This window comes from Pogona vitticeps, chromosome 3 (assembly GCF_051106095.1).
Source record: "Pogona vitticeps strain Pit_001003342236 chromosome 3, PviZW2.1, whole genome shotgun sequence".
Lineage (NCBI taxonomy): Eukaryota > Metazoa > Chordata > Lepidosauria > Squamata > Agamidae > Pogona > Pogona vitticeps.
In genome coordinates this window covers 67,200,762-67,221,524 of record NC_135785.1, presented here as the reverse complement: position 1 = coordinate 67,221,524, position 20,763 = coordinate 67,200,762, and the positions used below count along the sequence as shown (strand labels likewise).

At 38.9% G+C, this 20,763-nt stretch overlaps 1 protein-coding gene across 1 annotated transcript in view; it reads left to right on the top strand.

The window, feature by feature from the left end:
- The first annotated feature begins 215 nt into the window (after window positions 1-215).
- Window positions 216-20,763, top strand: part of LOC110075339 (prolactin-releasing peptide receptor) — a 38,290-nt gene continuing 17,742 nt past the window's right edge. The window contains exons 1-4 of the mRNA XM_078389610.1: window positions 216-285; window positions 381-525; window positions 2,087-8,490; window positions 13,041-20,179. The gene's annotated coding sequence lies outside the window, so the exon portion shown is untranslated. The remainder of the gene's footprint in view (window positions 286-380; window positions 526-2,086; window positions 8,491-13,040; window positions 20,180-20,763) is intronic.

The window sequence follows — 20,763 nt, the reverse complement described above, 5'->3', positions numbered from 1 at the left end:
AGGAGGCCAATTCGAGAGTGACAATCCCTTCCACACTGAAGACAAATACAATCTGTCCCCTGTCCAGCTCCCTGATTTTGCTGGCTTCAGGACTGCTTCTTTGCATCAGCTTGCTGGACATAATGGTGCAATAAATATTACAGGACTATATAATAATTTGGAGAAAGAGCGAAAGATACAGTTCTGAATCTGTGCAGTCTTGGAAGAAGCCTGTTGATTTATTATTTTATCTTTCTACTTTTCTGTTCCTAGCTAACACATAGCAATGCTGATTCTGTACAAAAGGTAACATGGCATATCTCAAGTACCATATCCCCTTTTGTAATATGTTGGAACAGCCTGCATGTTCCTGCATTTGTTTCATTCTCTTCATCTTGTAGATTGTTCTAGCCAACAAATACTGTAAAATCATATGAATCAAGCAACTATTCTAAAAAGGAGTTAGAACAAGGCCACCATCTACACGACAGTCCTTCAGTTATTTGAACATAGCTGTTCATATTGCTAAGGATTCAATATAAACAGGTGAGTCATTGCATGGTTTTATCACAGTACAATCCATGAAGGTTGATACCTCTCACTAGCAGTCTGCATAGGTTTGGAAATTAACAGAAGTCATTAACAAGAGGCTTGCTGATAAATTTACCATAATGTTCAGAAGGGTTCGCTTATAATGAATAACTTGATGCCATGTGACAATTAGGGGCACAATCGGGGTACATAGTTCATGATTATTTATTTATTTATTTATTTAATTTATATCCCGCCTATCTAGTCGTGGTGGACTACTCTAGGCGGCCATAGCTTGGCCCATATCTTTCATGAAGATGATTGTATCTAGGAAAGTTGTTTGCTCACCTGATGTTCTAATCTGTGGTATGAACATAATATCCTTTGTGAAGTGGGAGTTTCTAAACTTTACTGATCATTTCTTGGTGTCGCAGATACATTTGATTCAGAGTCAAGCTGTAGATCATGTTTCTTCATATTATTTAGGGTGCCATATTTCCAGTCCAGGAAAGGGTGGAAATCATTGGGTTTTTCAGAAGGATCAGCAACAATGTTGTGGTTCTGAATAGCCAGGAGGACATTGAAAAATTGGATATACAGTATGAAGGTTTAATGGCTGGACTTAAGTGTAATTGTGGGATAGCAGATTTAGTATAATATTGCAATTTTTCTAGGCTTTCCTTACTCTTCTAGGCTGTAAAAGTTGTCCTAATTTTACTACCACCATATATGAGATTTTGACTGGCGTCTTTAATAATTCCTCAGACTTTAATGTCTGAGGAAGTGGACTTGTCCATGAAAGATAACATTAAAATATAGCAGTCAGTCTTTAAGGTACCACAGTATTTTTGTCTTCTTCATTTTTTCATTTTTTCTTTGTTTCCCCCCCCCTGGTATCTTTAACAATGTTGTTTCCTAATTTGCCCTCACAGAGATTTGCATTAAAAGAAGTGACATAAATGACCACTGTTGTGTCGAAAAACTAAACAATGCTCTTCACTGACTGTAAAATTATTACAAGGGCAGAATAGTGTTGCTTGAGAGGAATAACCTCAGTGGGAGAATCATTAGAATTTCAAACGTTGAGGATTCATTTAAAGCACATGAGTCTTGTGGTGCAGTGGTTAAACTGCTGTCCTGCAGCCAACACTGTGCTCACAGTCCGGGGTTCAATCCCAGGTAGCTGGCTCAGGGTTGATTCAGCCTTCTATCCTTCCAAGGTCAGTAAAATGAGTACCCAGTTCGCTGGGGGGGGGCAATATGTAGTCTGCATAATTAACTTGCAAACTGCCCAGAGAGTGCTTTAAGTGCTATGGGGTGGTATATAAGCAGCACACTTTTTTAAAGCTTCAACCCTTAATTATAAGATACAGTATGTGGGTATACAAAGACGTCAAACCATGTTTGGTCTAACAAACAACCATAGTATCACTATCTGTTTATCCAAAGATTTAGTTATGAATAAGAAATAATTAGTGTTTATGATATAATGGCAGAAGGGTATTATTTTTTTAAACATCATACTCTTAAATATGAGTCATTGTAAGGATATAAATGGCGTTTTTCACCCTAACAGGTGGAGAGAAGGAGAATCACCTCTATCATGTACTCTGGGGCATAATAAGTGACACCATTGTTGAGTTCAATGAGACCGGTATGCTAATGTTATAGATGTGTTCATAAAATAATAGAAAAGTGAAGTTGGAAGGGGTCTACAAGGCCAACCCCCTGCTCAATGCAGGAACACCATCAAAGCATCTCTGCCAAGTTTTTCTTGAATGCCTCCAGTGTTGGAGCACTCACCAGCTCCCAAGGTAACTGGTTCCACTGTCGTCCTGCTCTAGTATTAATAAGCTATCTGCAGTTTTTACATCTAGAGATTTGTAATCTGTTCATAACAGGAAATGGAACAAATAACTTTCTAGAGAGAGAGTAATAATAATGATTGGGTCCTAATGCCTAAGCATAATGCCATAACATCTCTGGTTGAGGATAACAGCTGGATTTAGGTTGTATTAAATAAATTAGCAGCCCAGAGTAGTCAGTTGACTAGATGGGCGGGGTATTAATTAAATCAAATAAATAAATAAAAAAACAAACAAATTCATTCTATATTCTAGTTTTCAAAAAAAACTCTGGTTTATGAATGTAGGATATTGTGCTTCTATATCCATGATTCAAAATGCCAGGAAATGGCCCAATATTGCTGCACAATATCGTTCCAGCATCACCAGCAGGAAAAAGGATGCCAAGTTTACATAGCAAAGGGCAACCTGAATGTTGAAAACACAAATGGCAGCAGTCAAGATGGTCTACAGAAACGTTGTGTTCTCTACCTTTCACAAAATGACACCAAGCAGGGGAATATCCCAGAAACTGACTCCTTTTTTCAGCAGTTAACCACTTATCCAAACACAAAACAATTATCAGGGTTGTCTTTTGATAAAAAGTGAATGATGGTGAGTGTTTTTTTTTTTACTGTTTTTGTGATCGTCCATTGTCCTCCAAACATCTTCATTCCCATTCCACAAAACTACAGCAATGTATCTTCTTTGCAATGCTCTTGTGGTAAGCATGATCCATGCATACTCAGTTTATAACAAAGTCACTTACCGTTTTGAAACACCTTTTTTGAGAATCAATATTTCACACACACCCCACAGCCTGGATTCCTTCCAAATAATAAAAAAAAAGCAGTGGGCCAACCATTGTCTTTCAAGATAAGCAAAATTGGTATTTTCAATTTATTTGATCTGTTTTAAATTTGGGAGTGTTTAAGGTAACTTTTTCTTCAAAGGGGAACAGTTTTACTTTTTTTAAAAAAATACCTCAGAAACCCTTTCCCCAAACTTCCCTAAACTTGGCACAGAGCAAGGGCAATCTGTCAGCTACACCTGTGCCAAATTTGGTGGTGATCTGAAGTCCATTTTTAATAATACACATTTTGGTTTTGGCTGCCTCCATTTTTAGATTTGCCTTATAGAATATTGACTTGCTGTGCTGCATAATATATGATGAGTGTTGTGTACCATGTGTTATGTAACATTATCTTTCAATAATGTTATATTATCTTCAAACCATGATATGTCAGTAATTGCTTCCTTTCATATGAATAGATCTTAGATTTATATTCACTTTCTGAAGTCTTTCTCAATGTTCTTTCACCAATTCAAGCAAAACTGGTGGAGATGGTTGAGGGCCTAAGTAGAGGAATAACCTCCCAAACCAGAGTCTTCTACCCCTATATAGTTGAGTCAAAGGGGGGGGCATCTAGTTAGTGTCGCCTCAGTGATGCAAGGTGTCCATTAGTGTAACAGAGAGGAAGATTATTCTTTCAGCTTCTTATTCCTCTCTGAAGCCTCCTCATGCTACTTCAAAGAGTCCCTCAACTCTCCAAAGAAGATGAAGAACGATTGCAGTGAGGTAAGGGAACCACTGTCACTAATCTCCTATTCTGCTGATGCAGAAAAAGAAGACATTTAGCTGAGGAGTTATATGGTATCTTGCTAAATACATCTGTGCATACATACTGTATGTTCAGTGGGGCTTTTTCTTAGCTAAGTGGGCTCAGGATTGCAGTTTCAGATCCTAAGTGTAGAATGAGCATCCATGCATGAGGCAAAGTGTGGTTTGGGCCCCAAATGTTTATGCAGTTGTTTATTAGCTCTCAAGATACCATATGATTATTGACTGTTATGAATAGGATTTTGGCTTTTATTCATTTGTTTAGTACTGATTCTCCACAGGAATAAGTCAAGCAAACTGCTGTACAAACTGGAGTATAGCTCCTAGATATCTAAGCTCAAGAAAATGGTAGACAATTGATGTCTGCAGAAGGTTAGCAGTATGAACTAGAGGTGCTTCTACCAGTTTGTTTGTTTGTTTTGTTTGTTTGTTTGTGTTTGTGTGTGTGTGTGATAGACACATAAAGAATTATGTGCTGTAGTAAGGATATAACAGCAACAAAAGGACTATTATCAAATTGCTGATCCTGTTAAGAAAACAATAATATATCAAATATTTGTCCTGTCAAATCAATCCTTTTCTAAATCACTGAAACAAAGGTAGGCTTTGCTTTCATGTTCTGGACTATTGTTTTCCCCATAACTTCTTCTCAGCTTTGTCTGTCACACCAAGACGAACACCTACAGCTGTTTATCTCCAACTTGAATGTGGATGAGTCATTCCCGTGGTTTAGTTGTTCTGGATTTGTCTGCAGAGTGGGGAGAAGCTGCCCAGTGATAAATTTGCCACCTCTATCTGATGTGGAATCCTAACTAGTTTGCCTTGTTGGCAGTCTGGCTGAATAAGCCATAGCCACAACATGTGGCCCAGGTTTTGCCTCAACACCCAGTTTTATGCCATCTTTGTTTGTTATAGAGTTCTGACGAATTTGTAAACTTACCTTACTTGTAATTTTCTAAGTAAAAGATAACCTTAGACTTACTTCTTATAGTGTTTTTTAAAAGTCTAATAGCTCCTTCTTATAATTTCAAGACACTTTCTGCTCTGTCTTCAAAATTCACCTCTATAGAAGTCAGAACTTCTGATACTCAAAAGCTTGTGACATAAAAAGCTGGTGACCTTTACATTTTAAAGTACCGCAAGACACTTTGTTCTTCTTAAGGTGCTGCAGCTTCTGTACACAGAAGGTAGATTTGGTTTTCCTGTGTTAGTTTATATCACTGGGCATTTTTCTTTATTTGAACTAACCGTTGGGATTTTTCTTGCTTATGCACTGTGATCTCCAGCTGTTTGGAAATGTTCCTGCTACTTTTTGAGGGGACAGCACCTAAGCATGCTCACAGGATCCTCCCCCCCCCATGTTGTTGCTGTTAGGAAACTTTGGTGACTAATGCAACAATGACAATTGCAATGTGATTCATTTTCTCTGGGTGAATTAAATCTATGTGGCCTTCCTGGTTTGAAAATTGGGAAGAAGTCAGTTTTGGGGAAGACAGGGCAATTTCTCACTATGGATCACTTGCGTGGCATGATGATGCATTATTTTATTTTCAAGGCTAAAGGTTAAACCTGACTTGTCAACTGAATGGCAAAATTTATAGTGAAAACTCTTGCTGGTATGTAGATAATGGTCTTGCAGCTTTAAGCATCTCAGTGACTTCTTTGATTTTAGAAATCCCTGTTAAATCTATCAGTATCTGCTACTGAATAATGAATATGATCAGAATAGTCTTAGGAAATGATGGGATCAAATACTGGATCCCCAAATTTAGCTAATTAAGAAAACATGGTTCTGGCTTCTGTGCCTGTTGTGTTTGTGGCTTTGAAGCTGCAAATGACCTAGCAAAAATGCATATTTTGTGTATACCAGACATCAGAGTGCCCTTTACTCAAAGCTTGAGTAATTTGGCCAACTGTTGGCACTGCTTGAGACATATGATTTAGGGATAACGAGTTGCAGCTTCTTTTTTTGGAATGGGGAGGTTATCATCCATATTCATTTATTATTGGAGCAATGTTTGAAACTTGCAGATGTACATGTGCCTTGAAATTATTTACTGATTTTTTTTGTGGGAAAGAGTGGATAAAATAATATTAAGTGGAAGCAGATTCACCATACCTCCTTATTGACCTAAAGACTTTCATTTCATCACTTGAAAGATAAATGCTCACCTGTTATCCATCAGATTGGGGATCTTACGTCTATTTCAACATCTGCACATGTGGCATACAGATGTCAACTGAATTTGGATATCTGTCTGGGCATTTGATTGCCTTTTCTAGGTATTGTTATTGTATTTTCATTGAAAACTCATACTGTAATAAATCTGTTACTTTTAAAAGCTCCTCACAACTCTTAGGTATTTTGCTGTGACAGACTACCAAGGTTACTTCTGCAGAGATAATTTCTATGGAATTATTTTTGCCCTTGATTTTTCTTTCTTTCTTTCATGCTTTTCTTTTGGTGCTTCTGTATATGAGCTAGCAGGTTTAAAAACAAATGAAAATAAATCCTTGAAGCAACCTTCCCATGCCTTTGTAGTCCCCTGGATGTGCTTTTCAATGGTAGTTTTTAAACCAGTTGGGGCCAGTTGCATGGATCTTCATAGCATAATTTCCCCAGTGGAATGGAAATTATCTGTATCTGTTCCAGGGCAGATTTAATTCTCTCCCCACCCCAGTTATGTGTGTGCAGCTGGATGTGTTTTCATAGTTTGCCATTGCCATATCCTTTGAGTTTCAATGGCCAAACGGGTTTGAACCCAAGTCCTAATCTGGCACTAAATCTACAACACCACACTGGCTCTCTAGTTTGGTTAATCAGGTGCATGCAATTGCCAGATGGAGCCATTCCTTTGCAAAAAATGATATTGAGATATCACACAAGGGTGGTGATGTGATCATGCATGCAAACCCTAATTCTAGGATATGTATGTACCTACTTTTTTGGGGGGTGGGTGGGATTTTTGTGCAAATATTTGAAAAGGGTTTGTAAACCTGTTTAGCTGCACATATTTAAAAAACACCTAACGATCAGGAACCCTTATAAAGCTGAATTCCCTCACACAGGGAGACCTGTTCTATGCAATCGCAACATTTTTCCTTGTTGCCGTTTCCCTCCCTTCCTTCTTTCTATTAAATACATGGATAGCTCTAGGAGAAACTAGGAGCCTGGGGGTTGTTGGGGTTGAGCCTTGCCTGTACACAAAGTCTCCTTCTTAGTTAAATCTTTCAAGTGTTATAGGAAAAAATTCTGGCTTAGGGTGTAAGACACATAATGATTCCAGGTCTATGTTTCCAAATATCTGTTTGTGCACAACATGCTCTGTTATTAAAGGGCAAAATCATTTTATATCACTATGCAGGCATAGCTCAACATTGCACCCATCGTAGCTATGGCAGTGCTGAGGCAATGCTTCCACTGGTGCATTGTACACTCTGTTGTGTTAGGGATGCACAATCAATTACAAAATCATAGCCTTGATTACAGGAATCAAATATGCATCTGGAGGAACCGAAGGAGTAGAACATGTGACAGGAGTAAATGATTCATCAAGCAGCACCACAGTCAAAGTGCTTTAAACAAATGAGTGTCAGTGACTGATACAAGTTATTGACTGGCTGAAATGTTTTTTTAAAAAAATTACAAAATTGGATGTATTTAAAGAGAAATGAGTCTTAGAGAATCTTAGAGATTATCAAGTTTATTCTGAGATAACTTTTCTGTCTAGCATCTACCACATCAAATGCATTACTTCAGGAAATTTTAGTCTTTTTTAAAGCTTTTAACTTTGTTTCTTTTAATACTTTAAGCCACCTTGAATCGTTTAGGAGAAAGTTACCATATAAATAGTTTAAATAAATAAAATAAATAAATCTATGCTAACTTGCACAACCACTTTCATGGATTGCTTGACAGCATCTTAAAAAGCAGATAAATTTTATTTATTTATTTATTTATTTATTTATTTATTTATTTATTTATTTATTTATTTATTTATTTATTTACCTTATATGCCACCCACTCTACCCAAAGGTCTCTGGGCGGCTTACAACAATTAAAATTCAATTAAAATACAATAAAAGATAAAATGATTAAAATACAATTAAAATTGCTATCAGGACCCACAGTTGATGTTATTTCAGTTAAAAGCCTTCTGGAACAGGAAGGTTTTGACCCGGCACCGAAATGTTATCAATGTTGGCGCCAGGCGAATTTCAGTCGGGAGGGCATTCCATAGTCTGTGGGCAGCTGCTGAAAAGGCCCTTTGTCTACAAGCCATCCCTCTTACCTAAGAGACATCACCTTGCCAACAAAAGTCTGAATAGTCAAAACTATGGTTTTTCCTGTAGTGATGTACAGAAGTGAGAGATGGACCATACAGAAAGCTGACTGCCGAAGAATTGATGCTTTTGAACTGTGGTGCTGGAGGAGACTTTTGAGGGTCCCCTGGACTGCAAGGAGAACAAACCTATCCATTTTGAAGGAAATCAACACTGAATGCTCACTGGAAGGTGAGATCCTGAAGCTGAGGCTCCAATATTTTGGCCATCTCATGAGAAGAGAATACTCCCTGGAAAAGACCCTGATTTTGGGAAAGTGTGAAGGAAAGAGGAGAAGAGGACGACAGAGGATGCGGTGGTTTAGACAGTGTCATTGAAGCTACCAACATGAATTTGACCCAACTCCAGGAGGCAGTGGAAGACAGGAGGGCTTGGCGTGCTCTGGTCCATGGAGTCATGAAGAGTCGGACATGACTAAACGACTAAACAACAACTTGCACAGCAAGAGTCTTCTTTTTGATACGACAACACAGCTACTTCTGTGGAAGATAAACTGGATCTTAGTTAGGGCTAAATGGAGGCACAGGACTTCTGTGTGTAACCTCACCGCCACCACAAATCTAGCTCTTTATGTGTTCTCCAATCTGCTTGAACAGAGCTAAAGATTTGTATTGATGGGATGTGAGTAACCAATGGTACAATAACTAGATAGTCAGTTCTGGCTTTGGGATTCTGGGAGTTATAATTCACAAAAATATAACTGTATTCAATTTCAAAGTGCAGTTGATGAAAATCTAGAGCACTGGTTCCCAACCATGGGTCGCCGGATGTTCTAGGACTGCAACCCCTGAAAATCCTGGCCAGCACAGATATAGGTGAAGGCTTCTGGGAGTTTTAGTTCAAGAACATCTGAGGACCAAGGTTGGAAACCACAGATCTAAAGTGTCAAAGTTTCTGGAACATCTGCCTCAGTTAAATACTTTGCACAGAGAGAGAGAGAGAGAGAGAGAGAGAGAGAGAGAGAGACCCTCTGTCTCTACTTTTTGAATGTGGAGAGGCAGGCTTTCATTTTAGTTATGTGCAAGTGCCATAAAGGTAAAATGGCTAGTATGTCCATTGTGTGAGTAACTTGACAGGACCCTAGCTATAGGCACTTAGCAGTTACTCAGATCTTGAAGGCGATATTTTGCACATGTGGTTGTTTTTATGCAAATTTGCAGTTAATAACCGAGATCCAGTGGTATACTACCATATCTAACTCCAGTGGAATCTATTCTAGGTGGGTTCTCAGCCTTCTAGACCTGATTTTTAGGGAGGATAGAAGCTGTATGAAGAACAGGTAGTTGCTGAATCGGCCAAAAGCAGTGAGATCCAGTGGAAGTACAAGATTAGACCCTGAGCTTTGTTCTTTTAAATATTGTTCTCTGATCCCAGGTGATGAGGAAGCAATTTTTAGGGAGGGCGCAGCAAAAATGGAACCCTGTATTTCATGGTCTGTCTACAGGCGTATGTGCATGGGTGCATATGGCTGTGCTTACAAATCTTCTATAAGTCACAATAGGATTCATCCACCTGACGTCTACAAAAGCTTATTCTACAACAACTCTATTTGTCACTAAGGTGCCACAAAGGCTTCTATTTATTTCCATTTGAAAGGAAGTAACAGTTGACACCTCACAATGACTCAGTAAAGATTGTTGGGTGACTGTTCTGCTAACCTGCTGTCAGTCTCTTATGTGCTTGGAAGAAAGAACAGGGAGATTTTAAAAGGAAATTGTTGCAAACACATGTACTCCATGGGGCCTGCTTAATGTTGATAAGTGTTTAAGAAAACAGCCAGGTGAGAGTCTCAGCCCACTCAAAAGAACAAACAAGGAGGTATTGTTTGGTTTTTGAAAACTGTCCATACCATTTCCATGAATACATAGCAATACATTGAATACATAGCGTTGCCTAGATATTATGTATATATTACAGTGACTGCAATCCACTCACAAGTATTCATGTCTAGGGAGACATGTTTTGGGGAGGTAAATTAGTATATTAGAGAGCTGGTATAACGTGGTGGTTGGAGCAGGGCCTACCAGTTTGAAGCTTTACTCTGCCTCCTAAGAGAGGATCCATCTGAGATTACACAATATGTGTGGTTGATAGGGTTATGTCCCTGCCATTTGTGCAGCCTCCAACAAGCTGAACGGCCCCGAATGTGACCAGAAGGAGACCCTGGCAAATCTATTTTATACCTAGAAAACCCTGGGAGAGTCACCATAAATGAAAACTGATTTGCTGACAGGAGCCACAGTTCAATGATATCTACAGGTTGTTGCGGGTTTTTTGGGCTCATTGGCCGCGTTCTGAAGGTTGTTCTTCCTAGCGTTTCACCAGTCTCTGTGGCCGGCATCTTCAGAGGACAGGGGTCAGAACTCCAGACAGAGTTCTGACTCCTGTCCTCTGAAGATGCCGGCCAGAGAGACTGGCGAAACACTAGGAAAAACAACTTCAGAACACGGCCAAAGAGCCTCCCCCCAAAAAACCCACAACAACCATCAGATCCTGGCCATGAAAGCCTTCAAGAATGCAATATTTATTTATTTATTTATTTATTTGACTTATATCCTGCCCATCTGATAAGTCTATACCACTTTGAGCGGCTAACAGCAACATATATACAATTATAATAACATAAATCGAAAATATCAATTAACAAAACATAACATAAATCATAAATAACAGATAGATAAGGAAAGTCAAATGAATTAAATTAGATTAGATGCTGGCAGGAGGGAAGGCCTTAACATAGAGCCATGTTTTTAGCTGAGTTTTAAATGTACCCAGGGTAGGGGCCGCGCGAATCTCAGGAGGGAGATTGTTCCAAAGGCGAGGAGCCACCGCCGAGAAGGCCCGGTTTCGCGTCTTCTCCCTCCGGGCCTCCTTCGGCGTCAGGCTCCTCAGCCTCACCTCCTGGCTCGCACGGGTGGTCCGGGTAGAACTTGGTGGGTGAAGGCGTTCCGCCAAATATCGAGGTCCCCAATATCTACAGGATTGAAGTCTCCCCTCCCTTGTCCTGCAGTTTGCTACTATATAATGAGCCCAGTCAGAAATTATGGTGTTAACAACCTGCTTGCATAATCTGTCTACTGAAAATAGGGTCAAAATTAGGGAGGTCTACCTGCACTGATAATTGTTTTCATCAGTGGCTACATTTATTTATTTATTTATTTATTTATTTATTTATTTATTTATTTATTTATTTATTTATTTATTTATTTATTTATTTATTTATTTAATATCCCGCCTATCTAGTCACTTAAGACCACTCTAGGCGGCTAGAGTAATATAGATCTAATATATCCTGATCAAAGCTCCCATGCCTTGGAGGAACTTCTGCAATTCCTTTGGCACAGATTTCTGGGCAAAAATCCTGGTTAAAGGGATCAAAGAAGGCGGTATCACTCCTGTGCCTCATTAGGGTTATATCCTGCCCTTCCAGGTAATGTATCAAGCAGGCTATAGAGCAATATATGGTCCTTGTTGTGCCTTACATTGATTCTATCGACTAGGACTGCTGGAAGTTGTAGTGGGGTAATTCAAGTCACAGATGCACTGTGTGATATTTATCATTTATTGGCTCTTTCCCCACATCCAAAACACTTTGGCCAGTATATGAGCCAAGAATTATGTACATGGAGCTCTAACTCTAGAAGATTCCTGGGTAATCTGGGACAAAGTGCTGGTTGCATGCCCAGTCATGCAACCTGTCAGATCGCCATGGCAACTTCATCAGTTGGAGCTCCACACGCATTCAATGCTGTAATTTGATGTCTCAATGTCAGCAGCTGCCATGGCAAGACCCAAGTTCAGAATGCACATGTCTTGTGTGATGCACCATCAGAGCTACAGCTTGGAACGTCTTTCCGGCAGTTGTAAATCCTCAGGTTCTTGTGTGGCCCTGTCTAAAGGGATAGTCTATGGGCCCTCTTGGATAGGAAAGGCTGCACAAGAATTGCTATTTGTGCAGAAGCATTGCCTGTGCAAGGAGGTCTTCACGCCTCTACTACATATTGTGCACCACTTGAGGCTTCTCTTCCTAGCTTGATCCTAGGCTGTGATCTCCTGTCTTCCCTCTAGCAGTTGCCTGTGGCTGAGCCCTGACATTCAGGAGCTCAATTTTTAGAGTAGAAAATTTTGTATGCATATCAGGTTGGGCATATATGCATAATACTAACCAGATGTGAAAGAGTTGTGATGCATAGCTATAAACCAGGATATAGAGGCATTTTCCATGCAAAGGAGTGGTATGCAGTAAGGTGCTGAATCTTTCCCTTGCTACCTGTCAAGACTCCCAGATATGTTTCTCTGTACCAGGCTCACTTCCAGTCTTGATCTCTGTGGTTATGAGAAAAACAGTGAAGGGAAGGAGCATATTAAGACAATTGGTGGGGGTGGGGAGGATGTATTATTTCTCTCCTGCCTTACACTGGCTCTTATACTTCCTAACTTGAAAGTCTGTTAGCAGGGTTATATTGATCTAATCCCTGAGATGTGCTAATGATACACTAATATTACCCTGTCAAAGAGAGAGAGATGTTCTTATGCCAAGATTAAGGAAGCCTTATAACTGCCAATATTGATTTTTCCCCCTTGAGTATTGACTTCCCCTTCAAAACAGGAGTGGTAAAGAAAAAGCAGAGAGAAATATATCTTGAGTTAAGAATATATGAATTTTCATTCAAGTAATGATGCTTCAGAGAGGGTTACTACATCTTGCTCTTATTTTGCAGTTTAGTAATTTCCCTGATAATCTGCTGGAACTGCAGTTAAAGATTCTGTTTGTTGTTACGTGCCTTTAAGTCAGAAATGATTTATACTAACCCTAACAGAGCTTTCAAGGTAAGTGAGATATTTAAGGAGTGTTTTTTTTTTTCCAGTTCCACTCCTATAGTGAGTTTCCATGGCTGACCAAGATTTTGAACCCGGGACTCCTGAGTCTGTTACTCTACCTACTACACCACACTGGGTATTAAAGATTCTGTGGAAATTCATAATAAAATCTTAATAGGAAATGTGGTGATTATCACTTGAATGATCTTTAATAGCTACCACCACCACCTCATAGGCAAAGCAAAAGCAAAAAAGCAAAAGCAAAGCATTCTGCAAAGCAAAAGCAAAAAGCAAAGCATGCTGCAAGTAAGTCATATATGTTTATTGACTGTTTTAGAATACAGAAAGGTGAGAATTGTTTTATCATAGCTACAATTGCATACATTCTTAGTAACCATTCCTTCTACATTCTTCAATGGACCTTACTTTTGGCTGTGCATGTATTATGTCTGCCAAAGTTCTGCCTCTGAAAAGAGCACCTGGAAGTTTTTTTATCACTTTGGGCTAATCTTTGAGATGAAAGTATATTACAGTGGGGTCTTGACTTGAGAACTTAATCCGTATTGGAAGGCGGTTCTCAAGTCAAAAAGTCTGTAAGTCAAGTCTCCATTGACCTACAGTGCATTGAAAACCGATTAATCCCGTAACAGGCCGTTTTTGTTCCATTTTGTTTTTTTTCTGGTCTGTAAGTCAAATCTCAGTCTGCAAGTCAAACCTAAATTTTGCGGCCAGAGGAGTCTGTAACTCAAAAAGTCTGTAAGTCAAGCCGTCTGTAAGTCAAGGGTCCACTGTACAGTAAAATCTGTGAAGATTCTCAGTCATCCAGGTGAGGCTATCTGGAAGCTGAGTTATGGCAACTGGACATCTTTCTTATTAGGCAGAACCGTTTCACTATTCAACCAAGTAGCATTTACAGTCTGAGGAGAGTTGGTAGGAGACCCCAGCAGAAGTGGGATTTTACTAACCCCCCCATCCTTTGTCCATCTAATGAGCCTATTCAGACTAGGGGGAAGTGAAACCAACTGGGAGGATATATCAGGGATCTCCTACCAACTCTCCTTAAACTGAAAAAGCTACTTGGATGAATAGTAAAATATTTCAACCTAATAAGAAAAAAATCCACTTGCCATGACTCAACTTCCAGATACAGTAAAATCATTTGTCAATGTAATATTTCATCCTTTCTTTTTTAAAAAAAACTTGTTTTGCCTTCAGTTGAAGAAAATGCTGTCTATAAGCATCAAAAATATCTTCCACTTTATTTCATTTTGAACAATTTTCCTTTTTTGTTTTTATTTTCATTTTTGCCTGCATGAAGACCCCCTTGAGGGTTTGAACAAGCTAAAGTTAGTTCTATAAAAGAGTATACCTGAGATAATGAATGAAATACTGTTATGCAGTTATGCAAAAAGTGTAATTTTCAGTGGGTAAATTACTATAAATTAAGACATTTCTATGGGCATTACCAGTTGCACGCCAAGTCGCATGACTCAGTATGCAACAAGTAATGTCCATGGAGATTTCTTAACTTACAGCAATTCAGTGCTAGAAGCTATGCCTCTGGATTTCGGCCATTTCTTGCTTTGCTCCTATGATTTTATGTTACACACCAAAAAAATCTGCTATGATGCAAAATAGGGGTTCAATCAAGGTTGCTTTTTTCTTTTGTGTATTAAAATCAGATTCAGGAGGACGGGAGGAGGACAGGAGAAATTTGCTACTAACAATTTTTAATTTTTTTATTCATTTATTTAATTTTTTTAACCTGCTTTCTTTCAGGAAAAAAGGGCTCTTACATAATTAAAAACACAATATTAAAAGCTAAAAATAGTAACTTATTCAAATACAAAGAAGAATTAACAAAATTAAGCTAAAATATTAGGTAAAAGCATACACAGTCTCCAAATCCCGTGAGGTACTAGTTTGGTACTGGTTAGGCCTCATCTCAAGTACTGTGTCCAGTTCTGGACAGTGCACTTTGAGACGGATGCCAACAAATTGGAACATGTTCAGAGGAGGCCAACAAGGATGATCAGGGGGCTAGAAACCAAGCCTTATGAGGAAGAACTGAAAGAACTTGGCATGTTTAGCCTTGAGAAAATAAGACTGAGGGGAGATCTGATAGCACTTTTTGAATATTTGAAAGGCTGTCATACAAAGGAGGGGCAATCATCCCAGAATGCAGGACACACAACAATGGGCTCAAGTTACAGGAATCCAGATTTTGTTTGACTATCAGGAAAAGCAGCCTGTTAGAGCAGTACAACAATGGAACCAATTACCTTGGGAGGTGGTGAGTGCTCCAACACTGGAGGCATTCAAGAGAAAATTGAACAGCCATCTCTCAGATCCACTTTGATTTAGATTCCTGCTCTGAACAGAGGGTTAGACTTGATGGTCTTGTAGGCCCTTCCAGCTTCATGATTCTATTATAACAAAAAACAAATTTAGAACCAACAAAATATAAGCCATCCTGTTAAAAAGCTTCCTGAAGAAAAAGGTCCTTCTGTGCCTGCTTGTAGAAGGACAGCAAATGGGACCAGCCCAGATCTTCTGTGGGAGGGAGTTCCAAAGTCTGAGAGCAGCAACAAATAAGGCCCTCTCCTGTGTACCCACCAGGTTCACCTGTGAGGGTGGTACAACTAAGAGAAAGGCCTTGCCTGATTATCTTCACACCAGGGCAGATAAATAAAGGGAGATATGGTTTATGAGATAGCTTGGGCCCAAGCTATTTAGGGCTTTATAGTTGAAAACTAACACTTTGAATTGTGCCTAGAAGTGGATTGGCAGTCAGTGGAACTGCTGTAACAGGGAGGTGATGTGACCCTTGTAACCATTATTATTGGAATTTTTTTTTTGGGACTTATATACCGCCCCATAGCGCTACAAGCACTCTCCGGGCGGTTTACAATTTAATTATACAGGCTACACATTGCCCCCCCCCCCAGCAAGCTGGTTACTCATTTTACCGACCTCGGAAGGATGGAAGGCTGAGTCAACCTTGAGCCGGCTACCTGGGATTTGAACCCCAGGTCGTGAGCACAGTTTTAGCTGCAGTACAGCGTTTTAACCACTGCGCCACGAGGCTCTCATAGAGGAATCTATGTCTTCTGTTTCAGTGGTAGTCAAAATGCAACCATCCAGATGCTGCTGGACTGCACTGACAGACCTTTGGCTCTGCTAACCAGGTCAGGTGCCATCCAGCGGTATCCATATTTTCCCTATCTTTTCCCACAGGTTTACGTAGAAGGAAATCATACCATATTCAACCAAACATACTCCCTTTCCACATATGCCTAGGACTGAAGCATCACATTTTATACTAACATTTTATCGTTTGATTTTATTCAAATATGTTTAGATTGCAATGCGATGTTTACATCACAAGATGTGAAATAGATATCAAGATTACTGAAGCAGATAAAAAGCATGGTAGTGAATAAAATTTGGTTTTGTTTGCCAATTTGCTTTCTTTAAGGCTGGTTTCACTAAGCCTTCATTCTTTCCTGACAGCTGCTAAGCAGTTTTTCTTTATCTTTTATGGATTGACAACTGGATTTATGAGGCTGTATTCTCGGAGCAACTGTTCCTCTATGATTTTAATACTGAGGTGCAGGAAAGCTTTGCCTGTAGTGTGTTGATATCCGCTGGGATATAGCTCTGTGATTTTTAGAATGGACCATTTTTGTTCACCCATTTTTATAAAGAGTGGTTGTCTGTTGTGCCTCTGGAGAATAATTTGACACAGCTTCGAAGTAATAAAGCGTGTGACATTAAAGAATATCAGTGTCTCTCTTTCAGACTTCTAGGCCAAAGAATATGTGATGCTAAATAGGTCTGTGGAAGTTTTTACTCTAAAGAGCAGCTGTGGTGAGGGAAGGATCAGCATGGGAATTGTAATATGTGGGTAGGGTTGCTTAACTCTGTCCATTCACACATGATCTGACAAACCTGTCATCTCATCCCACTGTCAACAGCTATTATTTGACTCCGGCAAAGCTAATAGTGCTACTTTTCACTGTTGGGCAGTTGTCACAGCCACAAAATCCTGGCAAGACCTACTTTTGGAATCAGGCAGTGCTTAGAACTAACACATTATGTTTCGTGTGTTAATTGTAATAATTAGGTTTTTGTTACCACAATGGCACAAAAATACTGGTATAGCAAGATAATTAAATAAGATAGCAGTCATTTAATATCAAGAAACTGTTTATTAATTGTTACAGAGACACATGGAATACTGGTTCTTGATATGCTATACCTCACACTGCTTCTATGTGCTGTAGCCTTCATTATAGTTGTTGAGTACTCACAACAAAAAGGAGAAAGAAAGAAGACATATTAGGTGTAGACTAAGGAAGAAAAGATGGAAGAGGAAGGAAGGAAGGAAGGAAGGAAGGAAGGAAGGAAGGAAGGAAGGAAGGAAGGAAGGAAGGAAGGAAGGAAGGTATAATTTAGAAGAAGATCAGATGGGTAGGTGCAGGAAAGGTTCTCATGTAGAAGTTGCAAATATATAAATATGTATGTGTATGAATATATATATATTCTGAAACTGTTAAACGCTCACATTTATGGCATGTATGTGCAGGGTAGTTTTGCTTTCTGAGGAAAAATCTTGCAGTGTGTGTACGTGTGTGTGTGTTGGGGAGACATTTTAATAGATTACTTTCTTGGGGATGGAAGAGGGAGGGAGTAGCTGGGCAGATGAGATAAGTAGACATAACACGTGTAGGGTCATTGGCACATTTGTTTACCACGACATGATTGTTAATGATAACATAATGCTAATGGTATTTAATTGTAATGTAGTAAAGTAGCATAATAAATGTAAACCTTTGTCATATCTGTATAATCTCTGCTAAAGAGCTCTGGAACATTTCCTCAAATTACAGCACTACAGTATAGTGTGCTCTAGTACAGGATTTCTTGGGATGGAGCCATGGCAGTTCAAATGATATCCCATTGTTATGACACTGGTATTTTATTTATGACTACATCTATGCAGGCCAATGAATGACATAGTAGGATTGCATGTAGGTTAATTACAACTGTCTCGTGTAGACACACTCTTAGATTCAAACTACTGTATTTTTCCGTGTATAAGATGCCCCCATGTATAAGATGCCCCTACTTTTCTAACCCAGAATTAAGAAATCCAAGTGGGGCTTAGCAAAAGAAGGGGGAAAGGGATCAAAGCAATCCCGTGACTGCATGATCATTTTGATCCCTTTCCCCCTTATACATATATGGGATTGCTTTGATCCTTTTCCCCTAAACTTGCTAAGCTGCATGGGATTTAGTAAGCAGAGGAGAAAGCAAGGATCAAAGCCGTCCTGCAGCGCTTTGATCCCTGCTTTCCTTTTGTTAAGGCTTAGCAAGTGGAAGGGAAAGCAGGCATCAAAGCCCTGCAGGATCACTTTGATCCCTGATTTCCCCTCCACTTGTTTTTCTCTCTCTTCAGCTTACTTCTGTGTAGAAGATAACCCTCAATTTTTAGTCTAAAGATTTTAGACAAAAGTATAGTCTTATACATGGAAAATACTACATGTTCATGGTATACTCCATTTTATCACAATCTTATGCTTCTCCTCCCCTTCACAAGACTGCTGTATTTTTAAGTAGAGCAGTCGTGTAATGGGGAGGAGAAGCATAAGATTGCGATAAAATGGGGTATACCATGAATAGTTCCCTAACCTCCAATTGGAGGAGCAGCTCCATTGTCCTTCAGGAGCTTCAGACCTTTATACTTTTGTCATCTACTGGCTGTGTGGCAATCCAACCACATATTGTTAGAAGGACATTTGTTATACATTGTTTCGACCCATTGGCCAAAATTGAAACAAATGGAATGTGACAGAAAAAAAGTACATCAATGGAACCTATTTTACTGGCAATATTACCAATAAAAGACACAATGTTACATTAAAGTAAGAAGTTGTGTAAATGCTGAATGTGTACAAGAAGCTAAACGTGAAATACAGAAAACATGACTGATGTAATGTCACTGTATTGATGAGCTGCATACAATTTCATTTCAAAATATCATTCAAACCAATTATTCAGTGCAAAACATCTTGTTTTTGTTGGAAGGCAGCTGAAAATATATTCTGGCTTTGAATACATTTTCCATTAAAACACAGTAAAAGTGTGTGAGATGTATCCAAATAATTTCACAGAAGTTCAAAAAACATTTTGTACACAATTTATAAAATAATGAGATTTTCCTTTCATAAAAAATGTATTCTATATTCATAGAGTCTGAAGCATGAAAATAAGATACAGTCCAGAGATCCAGCAATCTTACCACTGACATAACAGAATCATTATTTCTGAATTTTGTATTTAGTCTCTTGCTATACAGGTTGGGTGATAAAAACAATTTAAATTTTCCTGATATAATACTGTTATCAACATATTTTATCGTTACCCACCTTATCTTTTTCACACATTCCACTGACTCTATTCTAGGTTCCTTTTCTCCCATTTTGGGGTGAGATGTGCCTTTGTAGTTATTATGGCAGCATAGACTGCAGAACAGAAACCAGACTTCACCTGATGCCCAGGTAGCACGCTAGACCACCATCCCCTTTTCCTCAGTACGTTTGGTACCCGGCTGCACAGCCGTATGTCAAAAATTTGGTCCCTCATTGTGCCTGTGTGTCCTTGGGAAACTGCACAGGCTCAAAGGGCCCCTAGAAGAAAGGAATGGTAAACCACTTCTTGAATACCATATTCTTTGAAAATCCTGGGAAAAGTGTTTGCTGTAAGCTGGAAATGATTTGATGGCATATAATGATTATTTATTTGTATGTTTATTTTAAAGGAACATAATAACTATTCAAGAGTAATTTGGTTACAGAGAACTAAGTTTTATGAAGAGCTTTGCTGGATCAGACCAAATGCTTATTTAGTCCTACATTATATTAAGGTAATGGCCAACCAGTTGTCTCTGGGAAGCCCAACAGAAGGAAAAACAACAACAACTACACCTTCGATTTTGGATTCCCAGTGGTGTAAACGAGGAAGAAGACTGGCCAAGGTCTGGAAATTGGGTTCTTGAATGCCGTTATATAATTCTGTGGGCTTAATGAAAAGAGGAAGGGGACGTTCCTTTAGGATGGTATATGCAAATCAGGATAAATGCCGTACTCCTTTGAGCTATAATTAGGAAGAATATTCAGACATAAGTAACACAGTAACTTGATAGTCCTCCCAATTAAAACTAAACTTTGAAAGCAAGAACTTATCTCTAAATTGTCTGGTTATGAAGTAATACAGTACACAGAGAATAAATGAAATGTTTAAAATGTATTGTGTTAACAGATACATCATTCTATATATTATTGTTTCCTTTTTTTTTATGGCTCTTTTCACACAACCATATTATAATTTAAAACTGCTTTGTAGGAATGGCTAATGTTTCTTTCACGTCCTTTAAATTTTTTCTTTTATTTTGGAATTCCTGTCAATTACCATTCATATTTCTGATAAGCTGTGAAGCTTCGCCTTTAAAGCCTAAAGCTTCTCCTGATCACTGGTTTAATTAAAATGTGGATGACAGTTTAATGGTAACTGACATCATTCTGGCACCAGGGAAGAACTTTGTGCAATGATTTACAATTC